Source organism: Sycon ciliatum, chromosome 2 (genome assembly GCF_964019385.1).
Source record: "Sycon ciliatum chromosome 2, ocSycCili1.1, whole genome shotgun sequence".
Classification (NCBI taxonomy): domain Eukaryota; kingdom Metazoa; phylum Porifera; class Calcarea; order Leucosolenida; family Sycettidae; genus Sycon; species Sycon ciliatum.
The window spans coordinates 8,854,764-8,882,529 of NC_088644.1; the positions used below are offsets into that span (position 1 = coordinate 8,854,764).

Sequence of the window (27,766 nt, forward strand, 5' to 3'; positions counted from 1 at the left end):
AAATTTCACCCCCAAGGGGAGGGTTGAAATCAACCCGGGGCGAGATTGGGGAGGGTTGAAATCAACCTGGGGCGAGATGGGGGGAGGGTTGAAATCAACCCGGGGTGAGAAATCGTACTAACGTAGGCGAGAAATCGTGCTAACGTACTTCTGTGCGTATCTCGCGCCAGGTTTGAATAGCACTGCACATGCAAATAATTAAATTTGCGCGAAAGTATTCACGTGACCATACAGGACTATCATACAGACTTTCAACGGGCTGAACTCGACCCGGGTTGAAAATTCTCATGTGAACAAGGCTGTGTTTACATGAGAAATTTCAACCCGGGTCGAGTTCAGCCCGGGTTGAAAGTCTGTACGATAGACAAAAGAGGTGAGCGTTTACATGAAGACAGTTGACCCGGGTCAAATACTGATATGCCGCCAAAAGTCCACTTCTACAGTCCTGTATGGTCACGTGAATCCGTTCGCGCGAAATTTGCATCTGCAGTGCCGTTCAAACCTGGCGCGAGATACGCACAGAAGTACGTTTGTACGATTTTCTTGACCCGGGTTGATTTCAACGGGGCGAAATTTCAACCCGGGCCAAGCGCAATGCGTCATGTAAACGCGCCATTCATTTTATGCACATGGCGGGTTGAAATCTGACCCGGGTCGAACTCAACCCGGGTTGAAACGCCTCATGTAAACACCGCCTAAGAGTACAGCCAATACACGGATGTGAGGGTGACCCAACCACAGAAAGAGACTGGGTCGTTAGAAGTCATCACACAAACCCTGCGACACTGCGTGGCCTTACCTGAGGGCAGTTTGCAAAGCGCTGTCAACGGTTTGTCTGGAATCCCCAAATTGTACGAAGAACAGTTAGGCCGTGACTGCAGCCACAACGCTGAAAACCAATCAACAGCACACAGGGTGGCGTCCGAAAGACAAGTAAATTGTAATCCTATTTGAGTGATGCATCCTCAGCGACGCGTTGTCGTTGTAACGAAGGCACGATGGAACTCATGTAGCTCGGACTCAGAGAGCGAGCAAAAACTCGCATTATTTGATTTGTGAGCCACGAAATGTTGGCTCGTGCTGCGTAGCGCTGGACTGCTTGTTCCATGCATGCAGCGTTAGTCCGTGAGCCAAATCTCAGAATCGGCTGTTTTAGCATCGACCGTTGCACCCAGAGAGGGACAAATCGTCCTTCAGCACACCGCTTCAGGATGGTATCCTGAAGCGATTTCCGCTTGTTGGACAATAGACCCTTTGCGCAATAAGCGAGAGGGGTCGAGACGGGGCATGCTGTGCGCGCGCTGCACACTTGGCATGCAACCAGCCTGCATTGTTTGCTGCAGGACGTGATCAAGTTTCCTGTGACAGGCTAGGTTTTCACGGTCCCGACGCGATGTTCATGTATGTACTCCCCAGCCTTTTTTCATTTGAAGTTTTTTTAGTTCTGAAGGAAGAAGTTCCGAAATGCTTTCCAAGGACTGCTGTTGGGTTCTTGTTTGGAGCAACCGTCATCCCTTGTCTAAGAAACCCACTTGTTTTTCCAGGCGTTCCCTAGTGATGCTGGGATTCTACTCTCTTGAATCCTGGCTATCTGGCGAGAAGGGCAGCAGTTTGCTGCGACATCGTTCACAGTCACGGTTTTGCTCGGAACACTTTGTCGATGAAGACAGTCACTTTCATCGTTTTGCGAAGACGCGGAACGTCCTGCCAAGAGACTCTGGAGCTTGAGAGAAAGGCATGACCCATCCCTGTCTTCGCTATTCAAGGAAGATCGACTGCTTGCTGGCGCTGCTCGAGCTGCTGATGTTGAAGTGCAGAGAGACGCAGCCTCATCGCTCAGGCGTGCAGAGAAGGCCATCTGAGTTCGAGCTGTGGCTGTGTGCACGATATGACAGACTTTCACGTTATGCGCATAGCCACCAAAGTAAAACTCATGGACACTATCCACGGGCTTCTTCACTAGTACTACTCCATCAGCTCCCTCTTCACTGTCGTCGGCGACTTGCCCCTGCGTTGGAGATGAGCAAGCCTGGTGTGGCACTCACTCTGGGAAACAGAGGTTCATCACTCATCGAGTCATCCACTGGGACGCATGAAATGTTGGGCACGACGACTGTACACTCGAGGAAGTGGTGCCCTTCTTAGTTCTAGGAGCATCAGGGTTCTGCATAGAGAAGTGTTCTCTACATCGACAGAGAAGAGAAGGTAGAGAAAATAAAAATAAATTTCAATCTACAGTAATCCGAAATATCCACTGACTGCGGAAAACTTACCGCTCCAACAACTCCTTCTTTTTCCAGACAGATACGCACCCTCATTCAGCAGAAAACTGTTCAGTTCCTTCACAGGCCATTCTTCATTTGACAGTTCGTCCACGGGTGCCACAGCCATCGATGGCAAACCACTCGACACTCTCTCCTCCATCAGTCCAAAATGGAAAAATACAGTGTTTCACCATGCTCAACAACGGATACTCTGCACAAAAATCGAAGAGGATGCCCCGTCTCGGATCACGTGACCGTTATTGTGCAAAGGGTCTATTCGAAACTGATCCAGGGAGGTCACAGAAGACGCCAAACATCCAACTTTGCTCACTGACAGCAGCGGCCATTTTCGCCTTCTTCACTTGATTTTTTTGCGCTTGTTCACGGATTCTCATTTTTTGAAGCCATGAGCAGATTCCACGAGTGCACATAACGCGGAAACCAGTGCACAAAACTAGATTTGAATTTTTTTACCGCTGAGAATTATCAATCCGGATCATGCATGCAAACTGCAGCAAAGTAATAATAATTTAGTTACAATGCATTCGTTCAGAACTAAACTGACTTCAAAGAATGTCCTAAATACCTCTCGAGATATTTGTTCACCACTTCCTAGGCGTAGAAGACTGTAGTGAGTAACCTTCTGGAGCGAATGGCGGACTCTGCCCCGAGCATGAACTTCTTTTCATCCTCAGTTCGGTAATCATGCAGTTTAGGGTCCCAAATTATTTCGCACTTTCCCAGTGTTCAGTGTGTAATAGGTCGCCGAGTGGTATCAGGAGGCACACACAAGAAGACTGGTTAATATTATGTTCTTCGGCTCAATCTGCCTGAAGTTATGTATACAACTGCTCCGGCTCAATCTGCCTGGAGGGACTCTGAAAGGAATACAACTGCTCCGGCTCAATCTGCCAGGAGGGACTCTGTTCTGTTCTCTTATGTTCTGCTCTGCTCTGAAGAAATGAGTAAAGCATGGCAGCTTTTATAGGGCGAAAAGGAAGGAGATCATCATAGCGTCTGCATGAGCCATGAGTCATGAAAAAGGGCAAAAGTCTGTTGTGTCAGTCCAAACAGAACTTGGGAAGGCATAGCAACAGTATCTAAATGTATAAGGATGAAAGAAGCAAACGGAACTTTGGAGGGGAACAGAGGCCAGGGAGGGCATTAGCAAATGGATGCAAACCGGATCTAGAAAGGGTCATGACTGTCCGAATGACCTCAGTCAGGGTCAGGGAGGTACAGTACAACATGTGGGTGTTAGTTCTACATGTACATACAGGTGCGATGATCTAAACTAGCAAAGATATGTAGTATGCAATCCAGCAAGCGCAAGAGAAGCACAAGTGGTGAGAAGTGATATAATTAGCTTTGCAGGCTTGTCAGCAAAGGAGTGACAAGAGTCATGCAGTGTGTGTACGTGTACATGTGACATGATTAGAGGTCAGTAGATATTACATAGTACTAGCAAGGCAGGGATACTACACCCTCCCTTCCTACAGATAATCACGCCCTCGTGATTTTTCCAAAGTATTAAACAAGGCTTGGTAGACTGATAATAAAGTAGGGACCCTGTGTGTATAATGTGTGAAGGACCTGTCTCTCTGTGGAGCGGGAAAAATTTCGGACGGTAAAAAAAGGATGTGTAAAATCGCGTCACTGTGGACGGTAACAGTTCTTCATTCGCGTCTCTCTGGGACGGTACAACGGGAAAAGTAGACTCGCGCATCATGTGGCGGTATATCATGTTACATGGACTGGTTATTTGAGTGCGTGCTTGCAGGGTATACAGTATTTTGGGTCTGAAACTGATTGCTTGGTCGTTACGGGGTGGACATGATCGGGATGGGTAACGAAAAGGCTAGGACACTTTGTGGTCAGACCGGGGAGAAAGCGGTTGTAGGGGAGTTTCAGTGGGACGGAATGTTAAGCGATCTAGAACTGGGTACTGCATGTATCTGGACGGACATGAAGGTACATGTATATGGAGGGTTGTGAGTCCTAGGCTGTTGGTCGAATGGTGGGACGGTGACTGGGAGTGGGATTGTCTGTGGGATGGAGTGGCTGAAGGAACGTGGAGGGCCTTGTGTATCGCGTGTAGTGTAGCAAACACACTAAATGTGAGAGATGTTAGCAGCGGAGCAACTTTGGCAGCAGAACGAGTTAGAGATAAGGATATGGCAGCGAGGAGCATCAGGACAGAATGGAAACTACTGCTGGATGGGGGAGCTTGCATAATACGCGGCGTAGCTTGCACGATAGGGGTGGCATGTGTACTAGTAACAGTTGCATTTGACCGGGTTGATGATTGAGTAGGGATAGAGCAAGAATGGTGACATACCTGGGTTGAAGGGAAGATGTGCCGTGTATCGCGACGACGATAGCAATACGCTATGGCATGGCCAATCTGCTTGCAAAATCGGCAATATGGGCGAAGACGAAAGGGCCGACGTCGCTTGGGTCGTACATATACCGGTGGCTGTAGTCCAGGGACATACCGGGCATGGAAACTCGCTGAAGAATGATGGTGATCCATTTTGCCGAAATGCGTACGTGACGGCGTCGATCTGCTGTATGGATGGACTGACGAACCGGGATTCTGCATCGTTCTCAGGTCCTCATGGGTTTAGAAACGCGGTGGGGGCCAATTAACGGTGCTTTCCGCTCATCGTTCGAGGCTGCCATCAATGTAATATGTACTAACAACGAGAATGACGACAACGATTGACTAAGGATGGTAACAACATAACAAGACTGAAGTTGCGTAAACAGTAGATTTACAGTACAGGGACGAAATCACGCACCGCTGCCACCAGTGTAATAGGTAGGTTCGAATCTTACAAAGGAACGTCGTTAACTTTAACCACCGCTGCCACCAGTGTAATACAGATACTAGGTGGGTTCGAATCTAGCAATTATAAAATTGAACCACCGCTGCCACCAGTGTAATAGGTCGCCGAGTGGTATCAGGAGGCACACACAAGAAGACTGGTTAATATTATGTTCTTCGGCTCAATCTGCCTGAAGTTATGTATACAACTGCTCCGGCTCAATCTGCCTGGAGGGACTCTGAAAGGAATACAACTGCTCCGGCTCAATCTGCCAGGAGGGACTCTGTTCTGTTCTCTTATGTTCTGCTCTGCTCTGAAGAAATGAGTAAAGCATGGCAGCTTTTATAGGGCGAAAAGGAAGGAGATCATCATAGCGTCTGCATGAGCCATGAGTCATGAAAAAGGGCAAAAGTCTGTTGTGTCAGTCCAAACAGAACTTGGGAAGGCATAGCAACAGTATCTAAATGTATAAGGATGAAAGAAGCAAACGGAACTTTGGAGGGGAACAGAGGCCAGGGAGGGCATTAGCAAATGGATGCAAACCGGATCTAGAAAGGGTCATGACTGTCCGAATGACCTCAGTCAGGGTCAGGGAGGTACAGTACAACATGTGGGTGTTAGTTCTACATGTACATACAGGTGCGATGATCTAAACTAGCAAAGATATGTAGTATGCAATCCAGCAAGCGCAAGAGAAGCACAAGTGGTGAGAAGTGATATAATTAGCTTTGCAGGCTTGTCAGCAAAGGAGTGACAAGAGTCATGCAGTGTGTGTACGTGTACATGTGACATGATTAGAGGTCAGTAGATATTACATAGTACTAGCAAGGCAGGGATACTACAAGTGTACTGTCACACGCGTTTTCAGTGTACTTTCACATCATGAACTTTATTTTCATGAAAACCGAGGACAGATCAGACTGGGTACTGCTGGTGAACACTGCGGAGCAGGGAGCCGAACGTGTTGTCTTCCGCGCGAACTCTCTGTCTCCTCACGAACTCGCAGAGGTACGTCGGGAACAACTCTCGCGAGGTGCCGAAGTTGCGCTTCAGCTGGCGCTTGGCCCGCATCCACATGTTTTCCACGTTGTTGGTGTGGATCGTTCGGTCGTCCGGATCAACAAAGTTGTCGTCGTGGACGACGACATCGTGCTGGTATACGCCACCGTCGATGTTCCTGATCTGCGCGTATGCGGCCCAGCCGTCAGAGATGATGCGTGAGCCAGGCAGAATCCACAGGAAACAAAACTTTGACAAAGGAAACAAAACTTTCACACGAGAAAAGAAGAAGCATAGTGAAAGTACACTGAAAACGCGTGTGACAGTACACTGAACACTGGGAAAGTGCGAAATAATTTGGGACCCTAAACTGCATGATTACCCTCAGTTCAAGGTCAAATATTACTCAGTTTACGTTGAAGAATAACAATTACATTCGTGAATGGCTGAACTGAGAATACCCTAATGATTTCTCTTGGATTTCGTATCCCAAGTTCCTCTACTTGGCTGGATAAATCGCCTCTTGACTTCATCATACTGGAATTGGAGTTGTAGATAATAGCGAGCAATGAATTGGTGAGTGAAGTATATTTATAATAACCACTCCATTACTGAATACATGTACGTAGAATACTCCAGTATAGAATGATATGAACACTGAAGCTAATGTGACATTACGGTAGTACAATAGGAAGTACGTCACCACTGTTGTAAATGCACGCGCTGATCCTATCCAACCTGACAGCCAATGCAAGAGGTTGGAATTGGCTATTGATTGCCTAACACACTCATACAGTACCAAAAACTATCTGTCATTGCTCATTTTCCACTCAACATAACACAGTTGGAAATTACCAGCTAGGTGCACATCTTGGCACATAATGTGTGCTATCGCAGTCCACCGCAGTACACAGTAATACACAGATAACTACCGATATAAGATGATGCCACATACATACATACACGCATACGCGCGCACCCACACGAATGCGCATGCGCGCACACACACAAACATGAAGCAGCTGCCGAATCCGACTATGCAGTCTCCCAGACACGCACGCACGGGCACACACACGAACCAGCTGCCGAATCCAACTATACAGTCTCTCAGGCATGCGTGCACATCCACACACGCGCGCGCGCGCGTGCGCACATACACATGAACCAGCTGCCGAATCCGATTATGCAGTCTCCCAGGCACGCGTGCACGCGCACACACACACACACACATGGACCAGCTGCCGAATCCGACTATGCGGTCTCCCGGGCACGCAACCCCAATGGCAATGGGAGAAGAACAGACTCCAGGAGGACGCCGGATCAGGAGGAGGACCCACCTCAGTGAGTGCAAAATGACCGATGCCCGTTGTCTGTTGTGGTCCTGCTGCCGTCAGTTGTAAATTGATCTCTCTTCACAAGACGGACAGCGACCGAACGAAGGAAAAGCAGATGTCCCTGGTGCCTGCCTGATCACCGAGGCAGAGTCCAGTAGCGGATGGGAGTGAAGGCAATCTAGGGATGCACGTGTGGTCGGCCAAAGCTCCTCTGCTGCGAAACCAGCAACAACAGCATGTCCCGTGGCCGGAACACACTTCCTGTCTTGTCCTGAACATTGCCGTTTCCGGTTACATGTCCCCTCGTGTGAGGGGCCGACAGACATGGAGAGTTTGGCTGAGGCGCTGCTCGCATCAACGTCCTAGCGAGATCTAGACTTTTCTTGAATCCGTTTGTTGCAGTTGTGCAGCTGGAACCCTCGGGTTGACTTGCAACATAATCGCTTTGGCTGCAGTGAGCTAAAACCCACCACTGACCTGAAACACGGATCACACTGACCACAGTGATTGTGGCAACACCGTGCCCCGACACCCACCATCCGGCCCGCAGTTGTAGCCTGGGGTGGTGTCACCAACAAAGGAAAGCGCCTAGCACGCACACACATGCACCCGTGCGCGCGCACACACACACATGCACGCGCGCGCGCGCGCACACACACACATGTACGCACGAGCACACACACACATGCACGCGCGCGCACGCACACACAAACACGCGCGCGCACACACAGAAACGTGCACGCACACACGCATGCACACACTGGCACACATACACAGACAATGGTATAGTATGTTCCTCGTCAAGCAGCCAGGTGCTCTGGCTTGGACCTCCAGCAGCGCTGGTTTCGCCCTCGCTACTTGTCGTCTTGCCCTCTCCAGTGCTGCCTGCAACAAAACATTCCCTTCCGTAAACTCTGGGTGGACCAGTTCTCGGTGTTGTGTTGACACCGTGCTCTGCTTTCATGGCATTCGTTGTTCGTATCAGCCACTAAGCTCCTGGTAGGTAGCCCCTTGTTGGCCTTAGGATGTGGCTCTGGGTTCACTACTACATGCACATCACTGTCAGTAAGTATAGATAAAGCAAAATCAGAGGCACTGGTCTTCTCCAGTGTTGCAAATGCTCAGGATCAAAAGTAGCACTTTCCATGATACCAGCCACACCATTTGCTCTTCCCTGAGCCCTTGTCACGCGGCTGGCAGAGAAAATCCCAGACATGGTCGTCCTTCTCTCGAACAGCGCTGACGATGCGACGCCAACTTGTAGTCTCGATATTACTCGCTGCAGGCTTCTCGTTTCTACTAAATTGGGTGCTGTCACACAGACACAAATTCCAGCAATATTACTCCGCTGGGCTGTCATTTGTCACTTCGTTGCCGTCAGCTGCCCCATCTGGCACCTCGCTGCCACTAGAAACGTCTTCCTCCTCTTCCATTGTTGTCAAACAACATCAATGTACACGAAAGGAATAAACTTCAATAAAGTGATCACAAAATCCCAAATCCATATTGTCGTCAACGTCGTTATCTTCTAAAAAATAAATTATTTTTCCTCACTCCACCCGAAATCGTACTTTTGTGCTTACTCGTCCGATGCACACCTCACCACTCGCGTAAAAATATTTGTTCTCACGGTGGAATTTGGTCGAGAAAAGAAGCCCTCCCGAAGGTCTCTGGATCGGTTCTGGAACGTCCAACAAGCGAAAACGTATCCTTTGTGATGTCCTTGACCAACACTGTAAGCGGCGACTTGTCCCTCCGAGAGTGCAACGGCACTTGTGATTTTGAGTTTTGGCTCACGGACTACAACTGAGTCAGAGCATCTTGCTGCACGCTGACTCCTGGGATCGCACACGTACACAAACACACGTAGTCCGATGCCAGATGGGGCAGCTGACGGCAACGAAGTGGCAAATGACAGCCCAGCGGAGTAATATTGCTTGAATTTGTGTCTGTGTGACAGCACCCAATTTAGTAGAAACGAGAAGCCTGCAGCGAGTAATATCGAGACTACAAGTTGGCGTCGCATCGTCAGCGCTGTTCGAGAGAAGGACGACCATGTCTGGTATTTTCTCTGCCAGCACAAGGGCTCAGGGAAGAGCAAATGGTGTGGCTGGTATCATGGAAAGTGCTACACCAATTGCACGCATGTGATCCTGAGCATTTGCAACACTGGAGAAGACCAGTGCCTCTGATTTTGCTTTATCTATACTTACTGACAGTGATGTGCATGTAGTAGTGAACCCAGAGCCACATCCTAAGTCCAACAAGGGGCTACCTACCAGGAGCTTAGTGGCTGATACGAACAACGAATGCCATGAAAGCAGAGCACGGTGTCAACACAACACCGAGAACTGGTCCACCCAGAGTTTACGGAAGGGAATGTTTTGTTGCAGGCAGCACTGGAGAGGGCAAGACGACAAGTAGCGAGGGCGAAACCAGCGCTGCTGGAGGTCCAAGCCAGAGCACCTGGCTGCTTGACGAGGAACATACTATACCATTGTCTGTGTATGTGTGCCAGTGTGTGCATGCGTGTGTGCGTGCACGTTTCTGTGTGTGCGCGCGCGTGTTTGTGTGTGCGTGCGCGCGCGTGCATGTGTGTGTGTGCTCGTGCGTACATGTGTGTGTGTGTGCGCGCGCGCGTGCATGTGTGTGTGTGCGCGCGCACGGGTGCATGTGTGTGCGTGCTAGGCGCTTTCCTTTGTTGGTGACACCACCCCAGGCTACAACTGCGGGCCGGATGGTGGGTGTCGGGGCACGGTGTTGCCACAATCACTGTGGTCAGTGTGATCCGTGTTTCAGGTCAGTGGTGGGTTTTAGCTCACTGCAGCCAAAGCGATCATGTTGCAAGTCAACCCGAGGGTTCCAGCTGCACAACTGCAACAAATGGATTCAAGAAAAGTCTAGATCTCGCTAGGACGTTGATGCGAGCAGCGCCTCAGCCAAACTCTCCATGTCTGTCGGCCCCTCACACGAGGGGACATGTAACCGGAAACGGCAATGTTCAGGACAAGACAGGAAGTGTGTTCCGGCCACGGGACATGCTGTTGTTGCTGGTTTCGCAGCAGAGGAGCTTTGGCCGACCACACGTGCATCCCTAGATTGCCTTCACTCCCATCCGCTACTGGACTCTGCCTCGGTGATCAGGCAGGCACCAAGGACATCTGCTTTTCCTTCGTTCGGTCGCTGTCCGTCTTGTGAAGAGAGATCAATTTACAACTGACGGCAGCAGGACCACAACAGACAACGGGCATCGGTCATTTTGCAATCACTGAGGTGGGTCCTCCTCCTGATCCGGCGTCCTCCTGGAGTCTGTTCTTCTCCCATTGCCATTGGGGTTGCGTGCCCGGGAGACCGCATAGTCGGATTCGGCAGCTGGTCCATGTGTGTGTGTGTGCGCGCGTGCACGCGTGCCTGGGAGACTGCATAATCGGATTCGGCAGCTGGTTCATGTGTATGTGCGCACGCGCGCGCGTGTGTGGATGTGCACGCATGCCTGAGAGACTGTATACTGTAAGACATGTATATATAACGAGGAAGCAAATCTAACGTTTTAACGGATGACATTTCTTCGTTATAATAAGATCCGTTGAGGCCGTACTGCTTCATATATGCTGTGTGTGGATATGGCAGAATACTGCAAGATCGTTAACATATCTTCTCGTTAACCTATGAATTTTGGACAATCGTTAAATTTGCGACTCGTTATAATAACATGTCTTACAGTAGTTGGATTCGGCAGCTGGTTTGTGTGTGTGCCCGTGCGTGCGTGTCTGGGAGACTGCATAGTCGGATTCGGCAGCTGCTTCATGTGTGTGTGTGTGTGTGTGTGTGTGTGTGTGTGTGCGCGCATGCGCACGTGTGGGTGTGGGTGCGCGCGTATGCGTGTATGTATGTATGTGGCATCATCTTATATCGGTAGTTATCTGTGTATTACTGTGTACTGCGGTGGACTGCGATAGCACACATTATGTGCCAAGATGTGCACCTAGCTGGTAATTTCCAACTGTGTTATGTTGAGTGGAAAATGAGCAATGACAGATAGTTTTTGGTACTGTATGAGTGTGTTAGGCAATCAATAGCCAATTCCAACCTCTTGCATTGGCTGTCAGGTTGGATAGGATCAGCGCGTGCATTTACAACAGTAGTGACGTACTTCCTATTGTACTACCGTAATGTCACATTAGCTTCAGTGTTCATATCATTCTATACTGGAGTATTCTACGTACATGTATTCAGTAATGGAGTGGTTATTATAAATACTTCACTCACCAATTCATTGCTCGCTATTATCTACAAGTCCAATTCCAGTATGATGAAGTTAAGAGGCGATTTATCCAGCCAAGTAGAGGAACTTGGGATACGAAATCCAAGAGAAATCATTACGGTATTCTCAGTTCAGCCATTCACGAATGTAATTGTTATTCTTCAAAGTAAACTGAGTAATATTTGACCCTGAACAGGATGAAAAGAAGTTCATGCTCGGGGAAGAGTCCGCCATTCGCTCCAGAAGGTTACTCACTACAGTCTTCTACGCCTAGGAAGTGGTGAACAAATATCTCGAGAGGTATTTAGGACATTCTTTGAAGTCAGTTTAGTTCTGAACGAATGCATTGTAACTAATTACTTTGCTGCAGTTTGCATGCATGATCCGGATTGATAATGGACCGTATGCGTGTTAAAACAAAATGGCGTCACGATTTATTGAAAGTGGTATAGTTGGTGGTACGAGTGTTCAAAACCATTTGAACTTCATACTGTTCGTCTTCTTTTTGACATGCTCTCTTTCCATCGTCCTTAGCTTTTGTTTGTTGAGAGCTGTTTTGGCTTTCTCCTATACCTCTGGGGGATACCAAGTGATGGTTTTGAGAGGCTGGTGATGGCTGTGAGCAAGAGTTTGCCGATCGGCGTCGTCCTCGCTATAGCGATGAAAATACTAGTTACTGCGCACCTGGCAGATATCACAACACGTCGGAGCGTCCAGGAGCAAAGGAATCTTGGGTTTTCACTGGAATCTAGTTCATCCAGCATCGTGTAGCCCACCGTTGGTGAATGGCGGTCCAGAAAGGTCGAACCTGGTCTTCTGCAGCATCTCGCAGTCCTGCGAGGCACACTGAATACGCCTGTCATGTATTCTACAAATAAAAATCACGAAGTAGTGGACTTTACAGTGATGAGTCTATCCTGTATGCTGCAAAAGACACAGGAAATGTGACTGGTGTCCGTACACTGGACGCCAATATCATCTCAGTCTTCTCCTGCAGGATCTGTTTGACATTGACATACCGGTATGCAGTGGGTCGACATTGGCCTGGGTTGGCAGCTATCTGCCTGGGTAGATGTAGCAGGTTTGCATTGGCGCGTAGTCCAGTCCGACATTTTCTTGTAACTGTGGAGTACCGGCAGGGTTTGAGAGGTTGCTCGTGCTGTGAACACATCTCTACTGCCTGTCTCGTCCTGGAAGTGCCGTCTCGCCGCTTCCTTGCTCGACAGTCACGCCGTTATTTCGCTTTGTTTCGTGGTGCAGCTCAAAACCTGCCCAAACAACTGTGAGCTCGCAACATGGTATGGACAAATTGCACCACTCATGCTGGTTAACTAAAACCGGGATAGTCGAGTAAGCGAGTTCACTCCCTGGGCCATGGCAAGATCTGTTCAGCGCGGGCTATTCCAACCTCCAAGTGCATAGTCACCGATCGATCCATGCGATGGTGGTTGACCTACAAAGAGCCAAGGTCTACGAGTACTACTATTGGATGCTGTCTACATGCAGTCAACAAAATCAAAGTACCTCAGTATGCCCCAGAATAGGGCATGTGCATCTATAGCATGACACAACAGGGGTTCTGGCGGCACCTGTCAAACAAGCAGTAGCGACTAGTGCCAGCTACCTATTGGAGGCTAGCCGCTACAGTCTGTCACTGGAGATAAATATTATGTTCACTGTTCGGACTGAGCACAATCAATGATGCCCAATCAATCTGCCCAATTTGTGTTCTGTTCCACCTAATTATAACGTCCCATCGCATCAACCCTACTACACGCACATGTCGTCACTCTAGCACGACTTGTGTTATTATTGTTTATTTTGATTCGCACGATAAATAGAGCACAATAAACGTTAACTTGACCGAAGGTTAAAGGTGACTGCAGAATAATATAGAGGAACACATCGAGGTACAGGTACCGGCATCAATACAGTATCAGAGAGAAACAAATAAAAATGAGAGGTACGCAGAAAAAACTCTCGTAAGCGCAAGGGGAAGTGGTTGATGAGGGATCAATGCACTCTCCACGCTCATCTACACTGTTCGTGGAAATGCACACATACATACAATAATATACAACATAGCAATAGCATGCACAGAACCGAACAATGTCATGTTCACACATGCAAGCACAGACCTGAACATTAGTACCAAAAGCCGATACAGACAATATCCCCATACACACAGACGCACACACACACACACACACGCACACACAATGTCCCATGTATGCGCCCGTGGCAAGAAAAGCACGCAAATCTACAAATGCACTGGATGTGAACCCACAGATTTTCTCTTATAGCAACGATAGCGGATCTGATTCTGAATGAAACACACACACAATACAATCATTGAATGCCCATCCGCAGATGATGGCAGGTCCTGAAAGAACAGGCAGTGTTCCAGTGATGGGGAACAGAACTTCGAGTGGAGAGTGAGGTATACACACACACACACACACAAACACGTGCGTGCGCGGGCACACAATAAAGTATTCAGAAATAGAATCGACATCGTAGTATTCATTGGTTGGGGAATGGAAAGGAAAATAAAACATTGCTGTAGGTTATTGTTGTAAGGACACTGGGAGCACAACAGAAAGGTAAGCAACTTGCTTTGAAGCAAAGAAAGTTATTATTCCACGGATCTCAGAAGGAAGGGACGTTCCAGAATGCTGCACTGGCAATAGGCGGCCTGCATGTGCGCGGCCCCTGCAGTCGGTCCAGCTGCCGGCCTTGCAGTGCTGAAAAGAATGTGCAGTACAGCATGTCACATAGTATCGCAGCCTGGACAAATAGGCGCTGGGAAGTCCTAGTTATGTGCTCACCTACACCACGATGCACCAATCTTCTGAGCTACTTTGGCAACAACTTTGTCCACTTGAGACTCCCATGGGCTGAGCCAGTTGTTGAGGGCTGCACCAAGGTGGACGGCAATGACCGCTGATGGCAAGGCAATCCATGACACACAGTCACTAGGGCATCGTCAACATGGCGCTGAGGCTGGATCGATAAAATCAACCTTAAGGCTGCCGCGGGGTTGACAACGAGGCTGCTGTCTCGAAGCTTGTCAGTCAGCCTGGTCACCGCCATTGACGAACCAGTCGCCACCGCCAGCAGTGGTGGTAGGTTGTGACAAGTGTGGTGCAATATTGTCAGCAAATTCAGTACTCAGGATAAGATGAGTGACAAAGGGAACGTTGTGTTTGATAATATTGAAGTGAACAGGGATGATCACAAACCCTGCGCGTACTCCACCGTGAGTTACAAGAAAATTCCGGACTGGACGACGAGCAAACACCAACCTGCTACATCCAACCAGGCAGATACTATTACGCCGATAGCTGCCAAACCAGGTCATGATGCCGACCTACTGCATAATGTCAATGTCAAACAGATCCTGCAGGAGAAGACTGGGGTGTTGGCGTCCAGTCACTGAGTGTACAGACACCAGTCACATTTCCTGCGTCTTTTGCAGCATACAGGATAGACTCATCACTGTAAAGTCCACTACTTCGTGATTTATATTTGTAGAATACATGACAGGCGTATTCAGTGTGCCTCACAGGACTGCGAGATGCTGCAGAAGACCAGGTTCGACCTTTCTGGACCGCCATTCACCGACGGTGGGCTACACGATGCTGGAGGAACTAGATTCCAGTGAAAACCCAAGATTCCTTTGCTCCTGGACACTCCGACGTGTTCTGATATCTGCCAGGTGCGCAGTAACTAGTATTTTCATCGCTATAGCGAGGACGACGCCGATCGGCAAACTCTCGCTCCCAGCCATCACCAGCCTCTCAAAACCATCACTTGGCATCCCCCAGAGGTATAGGAGAAAGCCAAAACAGCTCTCAACAAACAAAAGCTAAGGACGATGGAAAGAGAGCATGTCAAAAAGAAGACGAACAGTATGAAGTTCAAATGGGTTTGAACACTCGTACCACCAACTATACCACTTTCAATAAATCGTGACGCCATTTTGTTTTAACATGAATATCGCGGATTCTCAGCGGTAAAAAAATTCAAATCTAGTTTTGTGCACTGGTTTCCGCGTTATGTGCACTCGTGGAATCTGCTCATGGCTTCAAAAAATGAGAATCCGTGAACAAACGCAAAAAAATCAAGTGAAGAAGGCGAAAATGGCCGCTGCCAGGCGAAGCGCCAGCACCCCAAATCAAGACTTTTTTATTTTCCGTGGCGGGAAATCGAGCTTTTCCAGGTATCTACAGCCTGTAGAAATTCAACGCTGAGAATTTCCAACTATTGTCCGGCTTTGGTCCTCTGCCACCGACCTATCCTTTGAAGGAGAATGCTGAAACCAGTGGACCGTATGCGTGTTAAAACAAAATGGCGTCACGATTTATTGAAAGTGGTATAGTTGGTGGAACGAGTGTTCAAACCCATTTGAACTTCATACTGTTCGTCTTCTTTTTGACATGCTCTCTTTCCATCGTCCTTAGCTTTTGTTTGTTGAGAGCTGTTTTGGCTTTCTCCTATACCTCTGGGGGATGCCAAGTGATGGTTTTGAGAGGCTGGTGATGGCTGTGAGCGAGAGTTTGCCGATCGGCGTCGTCCTCGCTATAGCGATGAAAATACTAGTTACTGCGCACCTGGCAGATATCACAACACGTCGGAGCGTCCAGGAGCAAAGGAATCTTGGGTTTTCACTGGAATCTAGTTCCACCAGCATCGTGTAGCCCACCGTCGGTGAATGGCGGTCCAGAAAGGTCGAAACTGGTCTTCTGCAGCATCTCGCAGTCCTGCGAGGCACACTGAATACGCCTGTCATGTATTCTACAAATAAAAATCACGAAGTAGTGGACTTTACAGTGATGAGTCTATCCTGTATGCTGCAAAAGACGCAGGAAATGTGACTGGTGTCCGTACACTGGACGCCAATATCATCCCAGTCTTCTCCTGCAGGATCTGTTTGACATTGACATACCGGTATGCAGTGGGTCGACATTGGCCTGGTTTGGCAGCTATCTGCCTGGGTGGATGTAGCAGGTTTGCATTGGCGCGTCGTCCAGTCCGACATTTTCTTGTAACTGTGGAGTACCGGCAGGGTCTGAGAGGTTGCTCGTGCTGTGAACACATCTCTACTGCCTGTCTCGTCCTGGAAGTGCCGTCTCGCCGCTTCCTTGCTCTACAGTCACGCCGTTATTTCGCTTTGTTTCGTGGTGCAGCTCAAAACCTGCCCAAACAACTGTGAGCTCGCAACATGGTATGGACAAATTGCACCACTCATGCTTGTTAACTAAAACCGGGATAGTCGAGTAAGCGAGTTCACTCCCTGGGCCATGGCAAGATCTGTTCAGCGCGGGCTATTCCAACCTCCAAGTGCATAGTCACCGATCGATCCATGCGATGGTGGTTGACCTACAAAGAGCCAAGGTCTACGAGTACTACTATTGGATGCTGTCTACATGCAGTCAACAAAATCAAAGTACCTCAGTATGCCCCAGAACAGGGCATGTGCATCTATAGCATGACACAACAGGGGTTCTGGCGGCACCTGTCAAACAAGCAGTAGCGACTAGTGCCAGCTACCTATTGGAGGCTAGCCGCTACAGTCTGTCACTGGAGATAATTATTATGTTCACTGTTTAGACTGAGCACAATCAATGATGCCCAATCAATCTGCCCAATGTGTGTTCTGTTCCACCTAATTATAACGTCCCATCGCATCAACCCTACTACACGCACATGTCGTCACTCTAGCACGACTTGTGTTATTATTGTTTATTTTGATTCGCACGATAAATAGAGCACAATAAACGTTAACTTGACCGAAGGTTAAAGGCGACTGCAGATAGAGGAACACATCGAGGTACAGGTGCCGGCATCAATACAGTATCAGAGAGGTACGCAGAAAAAACTCTCGTAAGCCCAAGGGGAAGTGGTTGATGAGGGATGAATGTACTCTCCACGCTCGTCTACACTGTTCGTGGAAATGCACACATACATACAATAATATACAACATAGCAATAGCATGCACAGAACCGAACAATTTCATGTTCACACATGCAAGCACAGACCTGAACATTAGTACCAAAAGCCGATACAGACAATATCCCCATACACACAGACGCACACACACACAATGTCCCATGTATGCGCCCGTGGCGAGAAAAGCACGCAGATCTAAAAATGCACTGGATGTGAACCCACAGATTTTCTCTAATAGCAATGATAGCGGATCTGATTCTGAATGAAACACACACACAATACAATTATTGAATGCCCATCCGCAGATGATGGCAGGTCCTGAAAGAACAGGCAGTGTTCCAGTGATGGGGAACAGAACTTCGAGTGGCGAGTGAGGTATACACACACACGTGCGTGCGCGGGCACACACCAAAGTATGAAGAAATAGAATCGACATCGTAGTATTCATTGGTTGGGGAATGGAAAGGAAAATAAAACATTGCTATAGGTTATTGTTGTAAGGACACTGGGAGCACAACAGAAAGGTAAGCAACTTGCTTTGAAGCAAAGAAAGTTATTATTCCACGGATCTCAGAAGGAAGGAACGTTCCAGAATGCTGCACTGGCAACAGGCGGCCTGCATGTGCGCGGCCCCTGCAGTCGGTCCAGCTGCCGGCCTTGCAGTGCTGAAAAGAATGTGCAGTACAGCATGTCACATAGTATCGCAGCCTGGACAAATAGACGCTGGGAAGTCCTAGTTATGTGCTCACCTACACCACGATGCACCAATCTTCTGAGCTACTTTGGCAACAATTTTGTCCACTTGAGACTCCCATGGGCTGAGCCAGTTGTTGAGGGCTGCATCAAGGTGGACGGCAATGACCGCTGATGGCAAGGCAATCCATGACACACAGTCACTAGGGCATCGTCAACATGGCGCTAAGGCTGGATGAATAAAATTAACCTTTAGGCTGCCGCGGGATTGACAACGAGGCCGCTGTCTCGAAGCTAGTCAGTCAGCCTGGTCACCGCCATTGACGAACCAGTCGCCACCGCCAGCAGTGGCGGTAGGTTGTGACAAGTATGGTGCAATATTGTCAGCAAATTCAGTACTCAGGATAAGATGAGTGACAAAGGGAACGTTGTGTTTGATAATATTGAAGTGAACAGGGATGATCACAAACCCTGCGCGTACTCCGTGAGTTACAAGAAAATTCCGGACTGGACGACGAGCAAACACCAACCTGCTACATCCAACCAGGCAGATACTATAACGATAGCTGCCAAACCAGGTCAATGCCGACCTACTGCATAATGTCAATGTCAAACAGATCCTGCAGGAGAAGACTGGGGTGTTGGCGTCCAGTCACTGAGTGTACAGACACCAGTCACATTTCCTGCGTCTTTTGCAGCATACAGGATAGACTCATCACTGTAAAGTCCACAACTTCGTGATTTTTATTTGTAGAATACATGACAGGCGTATTCAGTGTGCCTCGCAGGACTGCGAGATGCTGCAGAAGACCAGGTTCGACCTTTCTGGACCGCCATTCACCGACGGTGGGCTACACGATGCTGGAGGAACTAGATTCCAGTGAAAACCCAAGATTCCTTTGCTCCTGGACGCTCAGACGTGTTGTGATATCTGCCAGGTGCGCAGTAACTAGTATTTTCATCGCTATAGCGAGGACGACGCCGATCGGCAAACTCTCGCTCACAGCCATCACCAGCCTCTCAAAACCATCACTTGGCATCCCCCAGAGGTATAGGAGAAAGCCAAAACAGCTCTCAACAAATAAAAGCTAAGGACGATGGAAAGGGAGCATGTCAAAAAGAAGACGAACAGTATGAAGTTCAAATGGGTTTGAACACTCGTTCCACCAACTATACCACTTTCAATAAATCGTCACGACCAACGCATATGGCCGATTGGTTTGCAGGCTTGCCTGCGAATCATGAGGTCCCGAGTTCGAGACCCGCGCTGGTAGCAGGGAGCGTGTAAAGACTTTTTACGTGAGTAAAGACTTTTTATGTGTGGTGAACTGCGCCGACACCCACGGTCAACTGGGTACTCACAGCTCGGAGTGAGGGTAACAAGGATGCAGTTTACAGGGTTATGGGCCGTTACACGCCCGATTGGTTGAGAGACTCACCTACTCTCCCCTGACTCACTTGTGAGGTCTGCATTCGCCACTAAGGTGTGCAAGGCATAGGCATAGTGGTGGCCTGCGGAAGCGAAGGCTAGTTTGTGTGTTTCTGAACATTCAAGCGATGCCAACGCGAATCCCGCGAATTATTATTATTATTATAAATCGTGACGCCATTTTGTTTTAACATGAATATCGCGGGTTGGTTGCTCTTCAGTAGTTCTTTCTCTATCGTACACATATTTTTGTATGTCGACACATGCTGTGTGCGACGACGTAGACACTTCTCAACACTTGAGTGACTTGAATTTGGCCATGATGACCGAATGTCATTGGACCGTGGAGTCGAGTAGAGGGCTCAGGCTCGATCGGCACAACGGGTACGTATAGCACAAGGGTAGGGCTAATGATATATCAAGTTGTTTGCTGTGCACAACCTTGGGGCGGAATTCGGCACGAAATTCTCTGCTCGCCAACTGTTGAGTATACCATGCAATACGTAGGTTTAAACTCATGTTGCAGTGCTATCACGGTTGCAACCCTCTTTCAAATGTTGACATAGCCAACAACCACATAATCCATATCAAATCTTGCCCCTTGTTTTCTTTCTAAGTGTGAAAAATAGAAATAATACCAGTCCTAATCATTGGAAATGCAAATCACGGTATATTATCGACACATCGTCCTGTCGCGGACATGGAAATCCAGTCGATTGACCGGGGCCGGCGCCCTCAGCGCGTACAGAACGTTGCATGCAGTGCACATGTTGATCTAATGCGACTATCAGCAGCGCATGATAAACCGTGCTACGGCTGCATGGCCAGCGCCCTGGGGCCGCTATACGTGCGACCGGATTTCCATGTCCACGACAGTAGTACCATGCAGCCTGGTAGTGCATTTGGAGCAGGAAAGTGAATGGTACCACTGCGGTGATGAACACATGAGCTGATGACAACCATCGTCGTCCTGTTGGTTTGTGTTGTCTCCAGTTCATTGCAGGTTGAACGAGGAATGAACGTCTACTCTTTCTTTCCAAAACTGGCTGGGCACACGCCAATGAGACGGAAGCTAGTGCCAAACCAGTCCTTGGAAGTTTTGTTGTGCTGCTGGACTTTCAATCATCATGTAAAGTATATTCCGGTTTCTGAGTCCTCGTGTGCGCCTGAAGAGCTACACTGTGTAGAGATGTTGGAAGTTTATCCTGCTCACGACACTGCACCAAGTACAAGCACTTCCTCGGCACTGCCTGAGCCCTGTTCTGTGTTTACTGTGACCAGGAGAAGCAACTAGAAATGTGGAGCTTGAGCTGGAACGCTGGTGCTCTCTCTCTCTCTCTCTCTCTCTCTCTCTCTCTCTCTCTCTCTCTCTCTCTCTCTCTCTCTCTCTCTCTCTCTCTCTCTCTTCTCTCTCTCTCCGTCACGTTCTGCCACTGTCCGAAACCGGTGCATGTGCTAGCATGTCGAAGCGCATTGTGTCTGAGTCACGCACTCACTCTCCTGCTCCTCCCTCATATGCCCAAGACAGTATGACCAACTGTGAATACAGTTCATGCCCACATGTGAACTTGTGTGGTTCTCTTGTAGTAAGCTGCCACGTATGTACTTGCACGTGTTGTGTACATGTGTGTGTGTGCGTGTGTGTGTATCTATGGGACTGCGTTCTCCTATTCTCTCTCCGGTGCCTTCGAGGCCCACGCAACCCTTGTGGCAGTGGCTCGACAGCACAGGGCAGGAGTGTGCGCGCGTGCATGTGTATAATATGTGGGTGTGTGGGTGTGTGTGCGCGCACGCGCGCGCACGTGTGCATTCACATGTGTGGGTGTGCGCGCGTGCATGCAGATGTGTGTGTGGGGGTGTGCGCACGCTGATGCTCAGCTCTCCAGAATGATGTCCGTGTGCGTAGCCAGTGTATGGTGGCAACATAGCCTTCCTTCATGTATATGTGTATGCGCATACTATTTGGGATGCTTTACTGTTTTTGGTGGGATCCAGTTACATAGTTTTCTGTTCAATTATTTATGTTTATACAGCTGCTGTATTTGTAGTGCAACTTTATGTCTTTCTGCTGGTCAATTTGTCGTCTTGATGGTGTTCTAATACTGATATACATAGAAAATATTACCCTCAGAAAGTGTGCTCGTTGTGAAGTTGTCCTTCTTTGGGCTCAAACCATTGCTCGTGTATAGGTAGATACATATCAGTGGGTTCGATTGGTGGCGAGAGGTCAGCCTAAATTGTTTGGGGCGGAATTCGGCACGAAATCCACGCTGAGTACTTTTTGACGACGAGTTGCGTCGGTCTTGAAAACTCTGGCGAGAAAGCGAGGAAAATGATGTCGCTTGGAGCTTTCCGCGAAACTTAGGGCAGCTAATGCCCGCACCTTCCCAAACATTGCCTCGGAACAAGACGATACCACCAGGGAAGCTCTTGTGAGCAAGGGATATTAATAGTCTCTTTTTGGCGATATTGAGCTGAGTTTCAAATTTCCCGGGCCTGGGGTCGGATTTGGAAAATAAAAGTGCAACTTTTAGGGCTCTTTTTCGGTGCTGGCGCTTCGCCTGCTGCTGTCAGTGAGCAAAGTTGGATGTTTGGCGTCTTCTGTGACCTCCCTGGATCAGTTTCGAATTGTCCAACAAGTGGAAATCGCTTCAGGATACCATCCTGAAGCGGTGTGCTGAAGGACGATTTGTCCCTCTCTGGGTGCAACGGTCGATGCTAAAACAGCCGATTCTGAGATTTGGCTCACGGACTATTGTTCTCACAACCGCACCTCACACGGCAACGTACTTTTCACTGTTCCTCGTGACACTCACATAATTAATTATAGCAATAAAAACTGCTTTATGGCAGTTTTCTAAAAAAAGTTATTGTGTTCTAGTCCATGGACCCCGACTAAAAAGTAAGAAATTAACGAAATGTGATAGCCGAAAATTAAAATTTCACACAAAACCTCACAATAATCACAACACTTGAAATGCTGCTTTCAACACTAAACTTGTACTGCACCAACAATTGGCAACATGCATGCATAGGAAAGAGGATCACGAGGGGAAAAGGTCTTCTGCATGTAGCTTTTCATTCTGTGTGTGATTATTGTGAGGTTTTGTGTGAAATTTTAATTTTCGGCTATCACATTTCGTTAATTTCTTACTTTTTAGTCGGGGTCCATGGACTAGAACACAATAACTTTTTTTAGAAAACTGCCATAAAGCAGTTTTTATTGCTATAATTTCTTTTGTTTTTTCTGTCACCAATCAATGGAATGCCCTATATCAATATGTAAATGATGGCCTTCACATCAATAACGTATTATACCAAGAGTACTCTTGATTATACGCATGATGTGCAAGCCTTTTCTTGCAGAAAATGGCACTAGCATAATGCATTTTTTTCGGCCGGGAAACATGTGAGTCGTGGTCTGGTGGTGGTGATACTTTTTTTATACGGAGGTCATTCTGTGCATGTTGCAACTTGCTGTTGCAGAATTTCATGACTCTGTCATAAAATTGTCTTGCCTTTCAGATTTCCCCACCCTCGATCAGATTTATTTGAGAAATGTAGCCAGGTGCGTGTCGCAGATGTTTTTGTTGATTCTGTGTTTATAATGGTTTATAATCATGGCTTATCGTGATAAGGTCATCCTGCATCATATTGCACTGAAATGGTAATCCTGTTGATGCCGATACAACTTTTGGAAGTAGTTCAATGACTTCAAACTGTTAGTCCACGATTTTCTAAAACAACACAGCAAAGGAGGAACAATAAACATGTATTAAAATGTAAACGAATACATTGCTTAGTCCAAAACCTCGTTCCAACAACTACACTGATCCTGAGGATAAAAGGGGCAAGGCTATGGTTGGAGGTACTGAGAGATAAACAAGGCACTCCACAATAATAAAATCTTACACATATTTTGGTGAGTATGAATGATATCCAGTCGAACCTCTTTAGGACGAACACCAAGAGACCGATAGTATATATTCTGTGAGTTTGTCTTAACCTATTTTATAACCAGTGAATACAATTATTTCTCCAATAGACATACGAATAGATTTCTTGTACAGCGAAAGATTCTAAGCCACACCGACTCATTGACTCGTCTCGTATGAAACAATTGAGTCACTAGAGAGATTCTGCAAAACGAAAATGCGTACAAATTTTCGCTCTACATCATGAAGTGCGAAACTTCGCACCTTTCGACGCGAAACTTGCTGGGAACGCGAAATGAACTGTCGTAGGAAATTTCGTGAGATCGGGTCATGGCGTACGTGCACTTGGCCCGTGCAGAACTCAAAGTTCGTGCAAAAATTCGCACACACTTTCGCAAAGACTGTCGCGAAACTTCGTTCGAATTTTCGTTTTCTAGAACCTCTCTACTGAACCTTTCTTTAGCAACACGACGGCAACTGAAACAGCAACAGAGAAAGTACGATACATGTACTGCTCATTGTTACAGGTACTACAAACAGATTGCAGATCGTAATTCTTGCTTTGGCGGCACGAAACTTTATTTGGGGCAGTGCAATCTCGGCGGTACTCACAAATCAAACAGCCCAGACTCGAGTAAACAAATCCAATCATACAGGTACGAGATTTTCACGAGAGAAGACTGCACCCATTGGATTGTTTCGTATGAAACAAACAAGTTACTGAACCTCTCCACAATAGAGATTTCCCCTGATATGCGAATTTATTTTGCAAACTCGGTCAATTGGTAATTGAACCTTTCCCTCCAGATTGGGAACTGCCAACGATAGTATGCCACTGACCAGTGCCTTACTTGTAACGTACCAATGTACAATGAATATGAGTATTTCGACAACACACCTAACATAAGCCTTACCGTCAAGAAGGTGAATTCGCGTTCTTCGCACACTGTAGACAAGGGCAAAGAGATAAAAAATGGATCTAAATCCGAATAAAATCAGCACACGTTTCCGTAAATGAAAGGGTGAACATAAGCAAAGGAAACCGGTTTAATTAACTTAGAGATCACCTGTCATCGAGTATTCCGTAAAAGGAGGCCTCGCAGCTCGGCAGCAGAAAAGCAAAATTTAGAAAAGAGATCCTGTCAACTTTTCCATTATTTATTGCATTCCGCCCCAAAATCAGCACACTTTTCCTGAATGAAAGAGTCAACACAAGCAAATGAATCAAAGGCAACTGGTCAACTCACCTGTCATTGAGTAATATTCCGCGAAAGGAGGTCTCAGCAGCGCCGAAACGAAATAGGCCAGGCCATGAGACGAAATATCCGAAACAGCTCATGCAAGAAGCAGTTCCAAAGAAGGAAGTTCCTCGCGCATGCACATCCGAACACGGATCCGCGGACTGCATGCACTGAACACAATGTCTGCCGTGCAAGTGCACAGCACACGGCTACCACGCGTTGGTAGATCTAATACCGAGCACCTTACGTAGAGACTTACGTAGCCTAAGTGAAATACCGAGCACCTTACGTAGAAACTTACGTAGCATAGCGATGTCGTTTTTTCTGCCATGTGAACACAATAATAGAAAATCTGACAGGATCGCTTTTCTAAATATGATTGTGTCAGTCTCTTAGCTTCCACCAGCAGGTCACAAACCAGGAATTTGCAGACGACATTGCAATTGAAGCCTCGGGCAGTTGCGAACAAGTGTGCTCTTCTCTAAGCACAGCCATCACTGGCCTGTCGCAGTGGTTGGAGGACCGCGGACTAATGCTGAACCAAAAGAAAACGCAAGCTCTGTTGATTACCCCAAGAGGCCCAGCCCCTGACACAGGTAACATTCGAATTCGCTGTGGGAATGCAGCCCTTGCAGTTGTGGAACAAGCGCGGTACCTGGGCGTAATGCCAATGGTAGATGGGCAGCTCTCCTGGGAGCCTCACGTCAATCACACAATCCAGCAGGTGCGGAAGTCAGTAGGTGCGCTGTGGCGGAGCCGCCGAAGCCTCACCCTGGCGTCAAAGATCCTGTTTTACAGGTCGATGATCCAGGGTAGGTTGTCGTACGCTTCCAACGCCTTTTATCCGTCACTTCAAATTGGCAACATGGAGCCCCTCACACGTCTAACGAAGTGCGCTATCCGCGGCTTCTTCGGTCTGCCACCGTGGTCGCGCACGAGCCCGATCTTTGAACAGCTCCGCCTCACCACCCTGGAGGACATGTTTAACATTAAGCTCCTCATCTTTGTCCGTCGTTGTCTGTTCTCCCGAGCTAGCTCCCTCTTCACCAGCTTCTTCGTGAGAGTTACTGGTGACCGCACTCGGGGAGCAGCACATCACCTCGTTCGAGTACCATTTTGGCCCGGTCCTGCGGGTCGAGCGACCATGCAGTTCATCGGCGCAGTCCTGTGGAACCAGCTCCCGCCTGATCTCCGTTCCGAGCCCAGCCACCTTCAGTTCTGTGCCCTGCTAAAAGCGCATCATGGCTCCGTTTAAATGCTTTTCGGCTAGTGTGTTTCTGTGGTATAGCGGACTGAAGAATAGTAAAAGTGTTTTGCAATAATAATGTATGAAGCTATTTATCACCTGATGAGTGCCTGAGATGGCATGAAACTTTAAGTTGTGACTGATCAAGCCATCTGTTGTTCTGACTAGTGTGAAGCTATTTTGTATAGTATGTTCCCATTCTGTTTTTGCTTTGGTGTAGCCCTGAGGTTGATTGCTTATTTATTTCTACCCTTCCTCTCTCCATACTTCTGTCCCCCCCCCTCTCTCTCATTCCTTCTGTCGTCCACATGTATCAAAGGAGGCGAAATCGCCTGTTTGTGGTGCGACGTTAAATAAACTTCTACAACAACAACACAACAACACCTGTCAATGTCGCGCGTATCCATAAAATATTAGGCATAACTATTAATAGCTGCAAGGGCATTTTTACTAGACAGGCGATCTTACTGTCTTTGCAAGACCGCACGCTCGGCGAAGTCTGGTCTATCGCTAGTCTGCTCACACCTACAATGCTAGTACAGTGCTGGCAACTGACAGCCCCAGTACTACGACTGGCTGTTGTGGACATGGAAATCCGGTCGCACGTCTAGCGGCCCCAGGGTGCTGGCCATGCAGCCGTGGATAAGCGGTACACACATGCATTTTATGCGCTGCAGCGCGCTAGTCGCATCAGATCAACATGTGCCCTGCACGCAGCGTTCTGTACGCGCTGAGGGCGCCGGCCCCGGTCAATCGACCGGATTTCCATGTCCAGAACAGTAGTACACAGTAGTGCCTGGCTTGTGAGTAAACCCGTTCTCCAAGACTTGTACAAATGTCATGTAGTGCCATGGCTATGTAGAGTCTACTAGTACTACTACTAGTACATGTACTGTAGTACTAGTAGATCTACATCAGTACATGGTTGTACAAAATTAATGATGTACTGTCATGACCTTGTAGTTAGGCATTGGCGGATAATGCTCGAAAAGGTGGTAGATTCTGCTCGAAAAGCAGTGAAATTGGCAGAACCATACAAACCTTATGGCGGGCAATTCCTCGAATTCTGCTCCATTTCTTTATCCACATACCAAACATGCATGAAACTTACCAGAAAAAGTACCGAATTCTGCCAATTTTTCTGCCGATATTATCCGCAAATGCCTACTTGTAGTAAGTATCTAATATTGACTGCGTAGGAGGTCAATAACAGAGCGCTTGCTGGTATTTGCTTCTTTGACTTGGCCAAGGCGTTTGATACCGTCTGGCATCGAGGACTTTTGGCCAAGCTCGAGCATGCATTCAGGGTACGTAAACAACCACTCTCCTGGCTGAAATCTTATCTCTCTGGGCGTTATCAGTACGTAACTGTGCTTGGCACATCCTCGGCTGCAGAGCCAGTATTGTCAGGCGTTTCTCAAGGATCAATTCTTGGTCCCCTACTATTTATAATTTACGTAAACGATTCACCTGCAGTCTTCCCTGGAACGTCTCTGTTTGCTGACGACACGACCCTTCTCACCTCATCAGCTTCCCTCACTGGCCTGAAAAACAACTTGCGTGCTGGCATTCAGGAAGTT

The 27,766-nt window shown here is 47.9% G+C and overlaps 1 protein-coding gene across 2 annotated transcripts in view; it reads right to left on the reverse strand.

The window, feature by feature from the left end:
• The window catches only part of LOC135808540 (uncharacterized), a 249,824-nt gene that overhangs the window by 98,396 nt on the left and 123,662 nt on the right, over positions 1-27,766 (reverse strand). Inside the window, exon 1 of one of the 2 annotated variants that reach the window (XM_065321744.1) lies at positions 800-1,231. The exons of the other annotated variant lie outside the window; for it this stretch is intronic. The gene's annotated coding sequence lies outside the window, so the exon portion shown is untranslated. Of the gene's footprint in view, positions 1-799; positions 1,232-27,766 lie in introns of those variants that run through there. 2 annotated transcript variants of the gene reach the window in all.